General features: G+C 40.3%; 1 long non-coding RNA gene across 1 annotated transcript; it reads left to right on the top strand.

Moving 5' to 3' along the window:
- Nucleotides 1-607: 607 nt before the first annotated feature.
- LOC147159269 (uncharacterized) lies at nucleotides 608-14,646 on the top strand. The gene is made up of 3 exons (XR_015090431.1): nucleotides 608-705; nucleotides 790-862; nucleotides 14,520-14,646. It is a non-coding gene; the product is annotated as an uncharacterized LOC147159269 (long non-coding RNA).
- The last annotated feature ends 75 nt before the right edge of the window (nucleotides 14,647-14,721 follow it).

Below are 14,721 nucleotides of genomic sequence, written 5' to 3'. Positions count from 1 at the left end.
ACGGAAATGCCAATGATTTGGTCTAGACGACTTTTTAAAAGCATAGTTGCCAATTGAAGTAGACTAAGGAATTGTGCAGTTTTTGGACAATGTTAATGGCCAGTGCTGGTCCATGCAACTAATGATCTAAAAAATGCTGTGTTTTGGTGGAGATGGGTACGTGGGTAGAGTTACTGATGAGATTTAAAAGTAATCTTTTAAAGTGGGCGGAGTTATGCAAATTAACTCATAAAAAGGGCTGATTGGGGTTGAGTAAGTGAACTTGAAATTCAGTGGTGACCAGATCATTGGCATTGGCAATAAACACTTGACTGCTATTAAATTTGAGACATTTTATTACAGCTAAGTTAAATAAACACATTTTAATTAAAAGCAGAAAAATAATTTGTACTCTTAATTCATTAAAAATAGCAGAATAACATAAATATATCTTATGTATTTTTACATAGCTCAGTCGTTTTCTAGTTTTTATGACAAGTAACAATTGCCTTTAAAAAAAGAAAAAGAAAATAGCGTTCATATTTTATTCAAGTCCTCGTTCACTTTTGATTGACAGCTCGATTGCTACCGTGGACGTGCTAAGCTAACCAGCCGCAACTACGGTGACCGAGAAAGCTCAAAGTTAACGACGCTAAACGAGTAGACAGCGGCAATTTGGCTCTGGATTGTTTCCGTCATTTCAGTCTTACAGTTGTTGTCAGCGAAGTGTGATTAAAAAAAGAAATGCATATCAAAACATATCTCTATCAATGTCTTAAGTGGTCTAATGTGGTCTATTCTGAGGAAAAGAGGCCACCTGGGAGGACGCCGGCGTCTACCTGCACAAGTTCGACCTGATGATTCCTGGGAAGGAAAAAAAATAGTAAGTACACCTTTTTGTATTGCGTTGACAGTGCATTTATAATAAAAGTAGTCACACCATGAATGTTAGAGTTTAATTATCTGTTTTTGAGTATTAATAAATGAAATACGACATGTAAAACAAACAAACAGAAGCAGAATACTCTTGGTGACGAGGGTCATTAAAGGCAACATTAACAAGACAAGAGTCAAAAGGGTCAAGCAGCTGTCAATTATGAATCGATTAATTCATGCAGTTTAAAAATAAATAAATAGAGCTAATAATTGAAAATGATAATTTGGAGATGACAATAACATGTTGGAAAAAAATGTTTCTTTAGACCTCATGTTTTTTTTCAATTTATAGTATTAGTACATGTAAGTAAATAAAATAATGTAGCCTATAATAAAATAATGGCGTCCACAGTAGCCTCCTGCTGAGACTATTGCTGTGAAAAGTACTCGCAGCCACTAGCATTTACTCTTGCATGGTGTCTGGGCATTATGATGTGCTGTGATGAAGCGTTTTCAGACTCTCGGAGGACTTGATAAAAAGCAGAATTGGACTTTCAAATCAAGGCTTGTTTTAAAAAAAGGCCATTTGCAAATATGTGGCAAGAAGTCAATAGGCTATTACTGTGCAGAGAGGATGGTACAAAAGTGTGATGTTTAAACTATGGATTGATGCGTGCGCACGCACACACACACGGGCACACACCTGAGTGGTAAAGCAAGAGCTTCCACGGGGGATGAGAAAGTCTTTCATGTTGTTCTATTGATTGCGATTTAATAATGAAAGCGCTCATTTAAAGCTGTAACAACGTCATGCGTTCAAGAGCGCATGTAATGGGATGCATATTGATTGGCGCATTAATGTTGTGAGGCCCTGCAAGACCCCCCCCCCCACCCCCCCACGTAAAATATTTGATTGAAGAAAAGGTGTAAATAATGGAAGGGGCTTCATTAGGTAGGCCCACGCGCTGTAAACGAAGTCCAGCGTCCAAATCAATCGACGGGTAACGTCTGCTGGTGTATTTAATCTTAAATTACTTTCCATCGATTAGTAATGTCTGTAATCGGTCAGTAATGGCTCGCCCTCGTCCACTACCAACCAATCGGGAGCATTCCGTCGCTATTGCATGCCCACTGAAGCGTTCCTATTCTCTGTGGATAGATTCCCATCGGCTAGTTATGTCTGCTTGTGGCCTCATAGATTTATAGCAACATGTAATGTGTACTTGTGAGTTCGACAGATTAATTTATCGACTTGTAATGTCGTATTGTGAGTTTCACATGATGAAAGATTTTCATCGACTAGTAATGTCTGCCTATGAGTTTGATCGGATCGATCCATTGGCTTGCTATGTTTACTTGGGGATTTTGATGAAATGGACATCAATAAAGATTGGATCTCTCAGATTTATTGGTACAACTACGTCATGCGCGGTGACATTTTCGCCGTAGAGGCAGAAAATAACGTGAAAACGCCGCGGAGAAATCAATGTGTTTGAGTTAGGCGGCCTTCGTGAGTGGCAACGTCAGATGGCCGCCGGTGCCTTCGCTTCTCCCATCGGCGGATTAAGCGGCATTGACAGTCCAGTCATATGTAAGTCCGTGCCATGGCGCTCTTTGTAGACAGCTCAAATAGAGTGGGCATATTCCATCGACTCGTCATGTCTGCTTGTCAGTTCCACCTAATAGTCGGCTAATGAATAGCTCCGTGACAATAACACAAAGTGCTATTATCTCACGCTGGTGTGTGGATGCACCTCACGGCAGCTTTACCATGCACACAAAGTGTCCAAATATGGAAACAGAGGAAGAGAAAAGCGCGAGCAAGCGTCCCGCTCGTCACGGCGACACGCCGGCTACATTATGCCTCAGTCATGTTTAATAGATAATTCATACTCGGCTGAATATTGAATGTGCCACGGCGGCGATGTCATTTTAATCGACGCCCGCAGTGAGACACGAGAGCAGGCGGGTACAAGTCACGTGACCCCTTCAAGCATATCGGAAATGTGGAGGACGCTCACGTTTAATGATGAGCCACACATTTTCACACTGATTGTCATGTTATATTAAAGGAAGGTGTTGCAGTTACCTTCCAAACCACCGGATGGCACTGTGGTAAAAATAAGTGCATTTTTAAACTTCATAATAAATACAAAAATAATTATAAAATAATATTAAAATAATTAAATATGTATAATATTTATATTATTTTATTAAAGATTTTTAAATTAATATTTATACATAATATTTATAATTAAATAATAATAATTATTTTTTAATAATTATAAAATATGAAAATTATTATATAAAAATATATATAAATCCACAAAAATAATTATACACAATTTGTAATTTTCTTATTTTTTTAACTCATTCACTGCCATTGACAGTTATAGGCTTAAAAAAAAATCATTTTAACTATTTCTATTAGTTAAACATTTTTATTTATTTTTTTTCATTTTTGTTAACAAGAGTATGAAAACCTGAGATTTTTTTTGGTACATTTAAAACAAATATAAAATTTGTGATTAAACTGAAGTTAACTAGTGAAGTCATGCGATTAATTACGTTTACAAATTTTAATCGCCTGATGCCCTTAATTTTTAATAATTTTTACTTTTAAACAAAAAAACATTTATGAGAATTTTTTTAAATACTCTTTTTTTTTTTTTAAGAAAATATTATTAAAAATTAGGGGCGCCAGGCGATTAAATTTTTTAATTTTAATTAATCCATCCATCCATTAATCCATTTAATTAAAATATGCATTTCCCAATATTCTTTTCTCTGCTGGGGCAGCGTGGCTCAGTGGTAGAGTTGTCAGTTCGATCGCATGCCATCGTGACCACATTGAAGTATCCTTGAGCAAGATACTGAACCCCCAGTTACTCTTGATGCTGCGTCATCAGTCGCTGAATGAGTCGTCGAATGTAAAGCGCTTTGAGGGCCTTGTAAGGTGGACAAGTGCTATGTCAATGAAGCACCATTTCTACACAAATGCATTTAAAGAAGCCAAGCACGGCTGACGACCGGCCACAACGCAGCTGCTCCACTGGATCATTCCCTCTCTTTTTTTTTTCCCTCTCCTTCCTTCCTCCCTTTTCATTTGCCATCCGGAGCTCCAAAAAACAAGTGCGATTTTTGTTTGTTATGCTAGCACGCTAGGCTACGTTTTTTTTTTGTGGCGCTTCTGAATTTGTCAGTCATTCATGTTTAAAAATAACAAAAGGCGCATGTTTGAAATGGAAGAGAAGTCCATTTTTTGTCCACACTGCGCAACTGAACTCATTTTAAACTAACAGGTGCACCTGATTAGCTAATTGATCCATTAATAGTGTGTGTGTGCGTGTGTCAGTGGCTACCTCCTTTGTACGCCTCCATTAAAGTGGAGAGTTTTGTTAGCTCCTAGCAGGTAACGAGATGCTCATCAGAGGGAGGCCGTGTGAGTGTTATTAAAATTTCACAAGCGTTTCCCACACTAAACCTGTCATCTTCGTTTTTTTTTTTTGGGGGGGGGGGGGGTGGCTTTGTCTCGAGGGTTTCTTCTTGTTCGCTCGAGGAGCTCATCGATGCGCCGGCTCTTGAAAAGAAGTGATAAAACGCTCCTCTTATCTGCCGCCCTGCAATCTGCACACACTGCAGGCCTCCTCCTCTTTTCCTTTTTCATGAGCGCATGAAAAGAAGCCACGACCCTAAAAATCATTAGTTGCATGGCATTTAAACGCAAGCCTGTCGTTCCGGCGACACAAATGTCAAACTCATAAGGTCCAAATGGCTTGAATCAGATTCTCTGTGAGCATTCCGATATTGCCTCATGCTGATGATGGAACGTCAGCGCCCGCGCGGTTGCCCGCTGCAGCTTTAATAACGTGCCAAACAAGGTGTATAATTGTCATGATTTAACGGTGCGTTCAGAGTGGATGCTTCATGGAGCGCTGCGCCTGAACGCATCGCCGCCATCTGACTCGCACCTTGTTCAGCTTTCTGCAAATTGTCCTGCGTCGTGATAATCACAGTCACAATTAAAACGTGAGCACAATTAGCGAGTCTTGAAAACGATCACATTTTAAGGCAATCTATCGCTCATGTTAAAGAAAAAATTAAGTTTGCAATTTAGCATCACTCATTTGGGCTTGATTGAGGTGAATTCTTTATTATTTGGAGGTCTTCCAAAATAGTCAACATCCTGTTTAATTCTAGGCATGGGTTGTAGAGACTTCTTTGTCGCCATGTTACGATTGACATTTCCTCCCAATTTGGTGTTGTTTTTGGATCAGGGGCTATTCTGAGCTTGTGTCGTTATTTCAGTTTTGTATCTTCTTGCAATTCAATTCCTTGCAATCAGTTTTGTTTATGTGGTTCAAAGTTTTGGTACAACCCTGGAAATGGTGACAAACAATTCTAAAATGGCAGATTTGCTGTGGCTTTTCAGGCATGACTTCTTGAGATTATTTTGTGGGTCCACTCATGGTCAAATTAAATTAAAGTGGAGTTTTCAAAACGTTTGGTTTAGTGCTAATCTTGTGGCCTTATTAGCATTTTGTTTTGAGACTAGTTGTCAGGCTTCACAACCTTGCGTTGCCAAGACTATTGCAAATTAGTGTTATCCAAGGTTGTAGTTTATGTGGTTCAAATTTAGTAGAAATCAGACAAAATGTCTAAGACAGTGGTCTTCAACCTGCGGCTCTGGAGCCACATGCGGCTCTTAGTCCCTCTCTTTTAGCTCCCTGTGGATCTCTAAAAACAATAGTAGAAATTCATTATTTATTTATTTTTACATATTTATTTGTATTTTTGTAAAGATAAAATACTGTATTCTTCAAATGAATTATTAATAAATGAATAATTAGTCAAAAATTGTCAGCATCCACATATTTTAGAAAAAGAGGAAAAGTTTAAAAAAAAATCTAAATATCAAAATATTTAAAAAATGATCATAAAATGTCAAAAAAAAGAAAGAGAAAAATCAGATATTTACCATAAAATGTCCAGGAAATTGCCAAAAATGTCAGAGATTTTTTTTTAAAAGACAGAAAAGAAAATGTTCAAAAAGTAACCTAAAATGTCCAGAAACAAAAGAAGAAATCCCGAAAATTACCATAACATTTTTACAAAATTGCCAAAAATGTCACAAATTTGCTCGCAAAAAACAACAAACACAGAGGCTGAAAATGACCACAATATGTCCATAAAATTTCCCAAAATGTCAGAAATTTAACAGAAAGGCAAAAAAGTCAAAAAATGTATGACAAACAAAATGTGACAAAAAAATCCCAAAACGAAACACAAAAAGGTAGAAGAAAATGAATGTCAAAGTTGTGGATGCTGTATATTTTTGTGTTATGGTGCATCTCTAATTAGCTCTTGGGCCCTCAATAAATTAGACTAACACTAACACACTGTTTCCTTCATCACAATCTTCAAATGTTTTGTGGCTCCAGACACATTTTTGGTTATTAATTTGGCCTAAAATGGCAAAGGTTGGAGTTTGCCTTGGAATAGAACCCTGAAAATGTTCAAAACAACCCTCAAATGGCTGCTTCAAAGCAAAATGGCAAAGGCGGAATTTTCCTAATACCACATTGATCCTCCATATAGGTCACTCAGTCACAATCAATAAGTCCAATCAGCTGTTCAATAATGTGACCAGCAGCAGATGTCAAAAAGAACACGTTGTAATCCCCTCCGTCGTGCGTCGCTGTTGTTGTTGTGGTCGCGCGGGGGAACAAATTGGCCCGCATGCTTGACTTCCTGTTTGAAGTGCTGGCGGGAAGCCCGCCATCTCTGCTCGCTTTTAGGGCTCACGTGCTCGCGCCGCTGCCAGCCTCGCACGCAAATGGGCCTCGGTCGCTTAATATCCTATGCGGGTGAGACGGATGCTCGCCCATAAGAGACGCAGCATATTGTGCGTGTGTGTGTGTTATATGTGTGCGTTTGTTCCTACAGGGAGTGATAAGAGCACAGCGCAGTGTGATGCGCATCATTTGTTTGATAAACGAGCCGAGGAGCACAGTGTGGATGCGCGCGGGGGCCGCTTAAAAGACACAAGAGGGAGGTTACACAATCTCCTACCCGTTAGGATCTCCTCGCTGACATCAGCACTTTTTGTTTCTTCTTCTCCTCCTAGCACCAGCAGTTGTGCTTCGCGGAACCTAAAACCTGAGCCTATTTCTAAAACCACAACTCGAAAACCGTCATCCCATAATTGTATAACTGCAATGGTTTATTTGAATTTATAATTAATTTAAATTCAAATCAAATCATGAAAAAGTGTATTAATTACTTTATGATATATATATATATATATATATATATATATATATATATATATATATATATATATATATATATATATATATATATATATATATATATATATATATATATATATATTAGGAGTGTGCCCAAAAATAAATTTTCATGAGAATCGCGATTCTCATTTAATACGATTCAGAAACGATTTTGAATGTCCCAAAATCGTTTTTATTTAAATTATTTTATACTCTCTTGCCTTTGTCTGTGCGTGCCTTTTATTTGGAGCGCTGTTCATGTTGTACCCGGTTTGATCACTGAGGGGCAGTGTGGTTCCACGCGGTCTAATACACTGTTAAGTTGTAGCCACATTAGAGAGTAGAAGGAAAGTCACGATCAAGTTGTTCCAATAAAAGTTTTTTTTTTTTCAGCGTGGAGCCGTTCTTTTGAGTGATAAAAGTGCCGCGAGTAGCGCGCTAATTAGCATTAGCGAGTCAGACTGGAGTAGATCATTAGGATTCCTTGCACATCTATAGATTGAAGTAAAAATCATTGTCAATCAAATCATTTTGAATCAAAAATCGTTCCTAATCGAAAATCGATTCTGAATCGAATCACAGGCCCAAAAATCGGAATCGAATCGTGAGACATTCAAAGATTCCCACCCCTATAAAAAAAAAAAAAAATAATAATAATAAATAAATAAATAAATAAATATATATATATATAAACATAAACAAAAAAAGGGTGCAAATTGTTAGGTTAGCTGCATCTGAGTTTGCCCATTTTTGTTAAAAATTAATCGCTCTCATGCTTCAGTGCAGAAGGGATTGGTCAGCCCTGAAGGTAATTTCCGTTTCCATTAAACTGCTCAGTCAGCTCATTGTTTTTTTTTTTTTTTTTAAGGGCATCACACATGGCTCTGAAACCAATGAAAAAGAAGATGTAACTGCAGTCGTTTGTTTTTGTGAAGTTAAAGACAGCCGAGCATCTGTCTTCATCATCATTCGATCGTATTTACGGAAGGTGCCAGTTGTTTTGGCACAGCAGCACTCGGCTACAACCGCCATCGATCCGCTCTTTGCGTTCGTCCGTCCCGATAAATCATATCCGCGTGTGGCGGTAAAGGCGTCATAATTGTTTCGCAGAGTCCCATTCCGCCGCTGCGCCAGCGCCCCCCTCTCGAAGGTCACGTCCCGTCGAGGCTCGGGCCGCGTTCGCGCGCCGGAACTACGCCACGTCGATTCCATCGACGTCCACACGCGGCGGCGAGTTTACACACCACAGGCACAGATGAGTCATAAAAAGGGCGCAAATTTATTGTTTGGAATCGCTCTGCGAATAGTGAGTCGGCACATGCTGAGGTGGCACGTGGGGATGGCGGCGGGCATTTTGATGGATCGTGGTAAAAAACAAATCAGCTGATATTGATAAGTGCCAGTCGAGTTGTTCACTGAGTGACGTCCTTGAAGGGAAAAGAACACAACAAACGTATTAACAAGGCAATAATAGGCATATATTTCATAATATATTTAATAATATTTTTTTCAATGCATTTCAATTGGCTTCAATTCTGTGTGATTTTATTTTATTTTTTTGCTATTGATGGGCCCGACCTGTCCCTATAATCCGCCAATGGTGGTGGTCAACTTAAGAGTGAATATAAAAGTTTTCTTTTAAATAGATATATTTCTCTATCTTCCGATCAAATCTGTGATTGGTTATCAAATTATTTTTTTCAAACTTGTTGCTCCGTGATCAGGATCAGCCGAAAATTCCTGATAGTTAACTTAAATACAATATTTTCTATTTAACATCGTATATTTTAGCATTTATAAACAGAACAGTATAGTATAATTAAACTACCTTCTGATAATGTAATTTCAATAAAAAAATTAAAGTGAAATAATTTAATACATAATTAAAAAAAAATTATCATATATAAAATATTTATATACAATTATTAATTAAACGAAATAGCTATTTCAATTGCATAAAAGCTGTCAAGCTAGCACACAAAAGATTTTTTGCTTTTCTGTTCAAAACTAAAACTTAAGACAAACAATTCTTGCAACTAATTGCATCACGTCTTCTTTGCCCCTTTTTTCCAACTTCTAAACTCTTGGTGGAGCCCCCTGCTGTTGTTGTTGTCGACGGCGACGACGGCGCTTGCTCCGAGTACATCCCGATCCCAGATGGTCCCAGCTGTGTTGTCAGGTGGGTTTTTGTTTGCATGGCCGCCCACCGGGAATGGCGAGCAAAGGGCAGGAGCACCATCCGCTCGTCTGACGGAGAAAGGAGGCCATTTCGGAAACACATTAGCGCTCATTCCGGGTGAGGTGGTACTCGGGGGCAGCCGCGTTTGCATTCCGTCGCCGACGCGCGCAAATATTTCACAATCCCAGACACTTTCCGCTCGTCGCCGGCGGTCAGGCGCTCGCTGATAATTTAACCGGGCATCGATTGGGAACGCCAGGGCCTGTCGGTGCTGGACAAAAGATGTTCCATTAGGGGGGGGTATTGACTGGAATTCATTTCAACGCTACAGGTGACGTTCCGCAGACTCACTACCTCGAGCGCTCGCCCAAAAACGTGAATTTATTGATTTTTTTTTTTCCTATTCAAAACACACGACTACATTGTTACTTTAAAAAAATCATAATTTTTGTCACCACTTCCACTGTCAGCATTGGGTTTTTTTTGTTTCGCATATTGATGTCATTTTAATGAACCAATTCTGTTCAAACCAGGTTGAAGTTTAGGTGCCCCAAATAAGGTAACAGATGTCCAATCCAATCCTTCTCTTCTTTTTTTTTCTTTTTTTTTTTTTCTTTTTTTTTAAGAAGAGTCATTTTCTTTGCTTTAGATTGAAAAGCCATTACTGATAAGACTTGCAGGCTATAGCGGGAAGAAAGAAAGAAGTCATTATTAGAGATTAATGAGTTTTTTTTGGGGGGGTGGATAAACGTTGAGCGGTGGGCCGCATTGTCGCCCATGAGACAAATTGGGGCGAGTGCTGTTTTTTTTTTTTTTTCCCTTCTTCTGTCTGTCACGCTCTGCGGCTCACGTCCGAGTGTTTTGGCTCCTTCAGATGAATTGTCACTCCCAAATCAAACAGGACGGACACAATGGGGAGGGATTGTCCTATCTGGATTCCATTAGTTAGCCTGGCTGGGACCTTCACTTCCTACGTGACCCACCCTCAACCACCGCCGTCCTGCCGTGCCCCGCGGGGGCCCCGTGGCTTCTCATTATCACACTCCAGCGTCGGGCTCATAAATCAGCATTCATGTTGATTGGCCAATGGAACGATCGTGGCCATGTTTACTGCCGATGCTCCGAGCCGGCCGTGACTAATCACTGGCTTTTTATCGCGAGGATCCTCGTCAGCATGACGGCAAAAAGTCCGACGGGAACGTTGCTATGAGAATGAAGAACATCTCTTTAACTTTTACTCGCTCGAGCACAGATGTTTAAATATTAATACGAAAACAAACAATGTGCTGGTGAAGAGACTTGATGAGCACTTTGTTAGGTAAAGCTGGCCTCTGCTTTGAATAACAAACTGTATTTATGTTGTTAGTTAAGAAGTATGTGGCCCCCCCAGTGAAAATTTGTGGCCCCCTCTAGAATTTAAGTTGCCCATCCCTGGTCTAGTTCTCAACTGGCGTTGACCTCAGGGAACATGTTTTGTTTTCTTTTTTCACCTTAGTAGAACAGAGTGTAATTGCACATCCAGTACAGTAGGTGGCAGTGGTGCTCACATTGCCAGAGCAAGCAGTATGGGCTCCTCTGCAGAGCTGTACTTCCAACAATTTTATGGACAAATTTATACTATTTCTTGTCATGGCAGAGAGTTGGTGGGGGTACTATTTAAAAAATAAATAAATAAATAATAATAATAATAAAATTGAGAAGCACTGGTCTAGTGCGTGGCAACATGATGGTCCCAGAATTCATTGTGCCCGCAGACATGTTACACAAATTGAATTCTGCAGAGTCAAAAAAAAACAAAAACAATATTTCATGTTTTTATTTATTTATTGGCTTCACTTTCATTGGGTTTCATCACACGCTCGCTGCTGCCGCCATCTTCTTTGCTGGGATGCCAGCAGACACGTAAGCCATGAATCCGCAGCGTTTGCCCCATGCCGCTCCTCCAGCAACAAACTTAGTTAGGAAGTACTTTTAGATTTAATCATAAAAAAAAAAAAAAAAAAGGGCTGCCCGCTTGTCAGTAATGCATGGTTCCTGTCAGCACGGGTGCGGATCATGGCAATCTTTTTTCATCATTTCATCTCCTTTAATCAAATGGAGTGAAATGATATCAGGCTACTCGTGAAGCGTATCCCGCGCTGGAAGACTCCTCGTGGGAGGAGGAGGGCGGCATTCCGAGGTCGCAAATGGATGAGATGGATTATTAATGAGCTGAATATGAGACGGATGGAATGCTAGAGATCCTTATCAGCGGGGTGGCTGACTCGTACTAATTGCGATTGCCATCAGCCGGGCGAAACGGGCGGAAGTGCACCAGACGGCCATTTTGGTGGCGAGAATCTGATACTAGTTTTATTATTTGTGCTTCTTGTTCCTATTCCTTTTTTCAAACCTCAAGCATTTTAAGATTACTGCTTGTATCTTACTGTGTCTAGTTTTGAAACGGTTCTTAGTCCATGTTGTTTATTTTCTGTGCCAAAGTTGATGATTGTCATAAGAATCGCGATTCTCATTTAGAAAGATTCAGAATCGATTTTAAATGTCCCAAAATAGATTTTATTTAAATTATTTTATAGTGTCTTTGTGTGTGCCTTTTATTGGGTGCGCTGTTCATGTTGTACACGATTTGGCCACTTAGGGGCAGTGTGGTTCCGCGCGCTCTGATACACTGATAAGTTGTAGCCACATTAGAGAGTAGAAAGAAAAAGTCACGATCAAATGATGCCAATAAAAGTTTTTTGCAGCGTAGCAAGAGCAAATGCCGGTGAGTAATGTTAACTCTTTGACTGCCAGACGTTTTCAGAAAAGGGATGCCGTCAGTGCCAGCCGATTTAAGCATTTTGACTGATCTTTCAAGGTCCACAGAAAATGTTCTGTTTGGACTATGGAAACACACGTACTACCAAATGAAAGGTTGGACTTTCATCTTTCATCAGAAAAAAGAAGTTTGTTTCTACCTTATTCCGTTCTTTAGTAATCAACAATAGAAAATGGTTAGTTTGACCCAATTTCGCCTGTTTTGGACCAAAATACGGAGAAATCAAGCTTTTAGTGAAACGATATTATTTCATGCATTCTAGTGAATTTTACACTTCTTTTTGTCCATGAATGATGCCACAAACACCTAAATAGTGCTTTACTTCTATAAAACACTACCACCAAGAATGAAAAAGTGTTTTTTGATAGCAAAATACGTTTATTTACATTCAACAGTGTAACAATTTGACAACAATTTGGCAAACTATTTACAAATGTGTGCAACTGTGGTGCTATTTACAAATATGTGGATGTTTCAACGACAGTTTTTCTTTTTGTAACACTCTCCTGCGTGCAAGAAGACGCAACAGCATTTGCACAACAGATTGCCTCTTCGCGTGCTCCACTTTCTTGCAGGCCGTTTTTTCCAGGGAATAGCAAGTATATACTGCAGTGTGTGTTGCCATCAAGTCTAATATCAGGATCATGCTACGGTTTCGTTACGTCTCGCTTCCTCGTGTCCTTCAGTTGCTACACCGGGTTGTAAGAGATGTTTTGATCCATTTTATCCACTCCATTCATGGTGGCATCATAGTCCAGAAACAGTGTCTTCTCCGTGATCAGACTGTACCCGCTCCTCCGATGAATATGCATTGGACTCGGGGTACTCTTCATTGTCCGACAAAATGTCCGCATGTGAAAGCTCCGGCGTTAGCAGCGGTAGCCGCGCTAGCCGGTGAGGCTTACTACGTGATCATAACAGTCGCGTCAAGGCTTCCAACTTTGGCGTCAAGCTCGGAGTCATCATCATCATCATCATCAATCTGCATTGGTCGATGCCAACTCTCCATCGCCCGATCGAATGTCCGATTGTGTAGAAGTACCCGGTCGGCTATTGTGCGCGTTTTCCGGCCTTAGCAGCGCTAGCCGCGCTAGCCGCGCTTAGCCGGTGAGGCTTACTACGTGATCATAACAGTCGCGTCAAGGCTTCCAACTTTGGCGTCAAGCTCGGAGTCATCATCATCGTCGACATCAATGCGCTTTTTAGTATTGATTGATGCTTTCCGTCTTTGAAAAAAATGCTCAAGCGTGAGCTGCTTGCAACCGGTTGCTTGGTCAGCCATTGTGGCTTATTCAGCCATTGTCTCCTCAACACTCTAGCTCCGCCTCACGTCTTCTACTGACGCCCACGGTGGGCGGCCCATCCAACCTTGTGCAAAGAGAGTCATCGCTGCCCTCTAGGGGCCAAAACGAGTCTTTTACTAATCAGATCTGCCTGATACTTTCAGCACAGCTGCCCAAGGCTTTCCTGCACCCGTTTCCAAAAAAAAAACAAAAAACATAGGGGACGTCTTTTAACGTCCTCGGCGCCCTTCCCTAGGTTTATGCTAAACGTTTTATAACGTTTATGGCGGTCAAAGTGTTAAGATGCATTCCTGAAACATTTTGTATGAATAGCTGTGACTAGCGCACTAATTAGCGTTAACAAGTCAATGACACTTTCCATTGTGCGTTAGCCTTGAGCTCGCTATGTTCGGGGCAACATGCTAAACAATTTATTATATAAATTATAGTCAAACAAATCATATTTAAGCAAAAATCGTTGTCTGAATCAAAAATCGACTCTGAATCGAATCGCAGACTCAAAAATCGTAATGGAATCGAATCATGAGACTCCCACCCCTATTATTTTCATTCATTTGCAAATCATTCGCTTAGCAATTGCAAGGACTCATTCAAACAGCTGAACAGGCACATGAATAAGATGGCCTTGAAATCCTTTAAAGGTGCGAAAAAGGTCGCGAAGGAAGACAGGAATCCCATATTTAGACTTTCCTGAACAATTGAGGCATAAAGACTCAACGGGAATGTTCAGTAGGAAAATTAGAAAAAGTAAATGCACTCGGGGCCAATTATTAAAAAGTGCAAAGCAAAGGCAGCAACAGCTTTTTTAGGCTTGGTCAACAACAACAACGAAAATCCGTTTGTGTTTTCATTGCTGGACATCATTCCGAGCAGTATCGACTGGCACAATTACGTCACGGTCCAAATAGTCACACTCTGATGAAGTGGAATGGAAGTACACCATGGCGCAGTCCTAAGCCCAGTCAATTTTGCATCGATTGTCATGATCCCATTCGCTTTTCCGAGGATCGATGCCGTATTTTATATAACTTCCTGTTTCGCTTCTTGCAAACTTCTACTTCTTCCTCTTCCAGCTCTTTCCTTCGTTGAGCTTCCTCGTCGACCCCCCCCCATAAACATCTCGGGGTCTCGCCCTCCATCTCCCATCTCCTTCTAAGCCGAGCGTCCCTGGAGTGACCTTGGGGGTAATGAGTTCCTGAACACAAGTCAGTAAACCTCGCACCCCCCCACAACTATCACTGACCCACCCCTAATGCACGCACACACGCACACACT

This window comes from Leptonotus elevatus, chromosome 17 (genome assembly GCF_054856555.1).
Source record: "Leptonotus elevatus isolate MCC_2025b chromosome 17, RoL_Lele_1.0, whole genome shotgun sequence".
Taxonomy (NCBI): Eukaryota; Metazoa; Chordata; class Actinopteri; order Syngnathiformes; family Syngnathidae; genus Leptonotus; species Leptonotus elevatus.
This window is presented reverse-complemented; position numbering and strand designations above follow the sequence as displayed.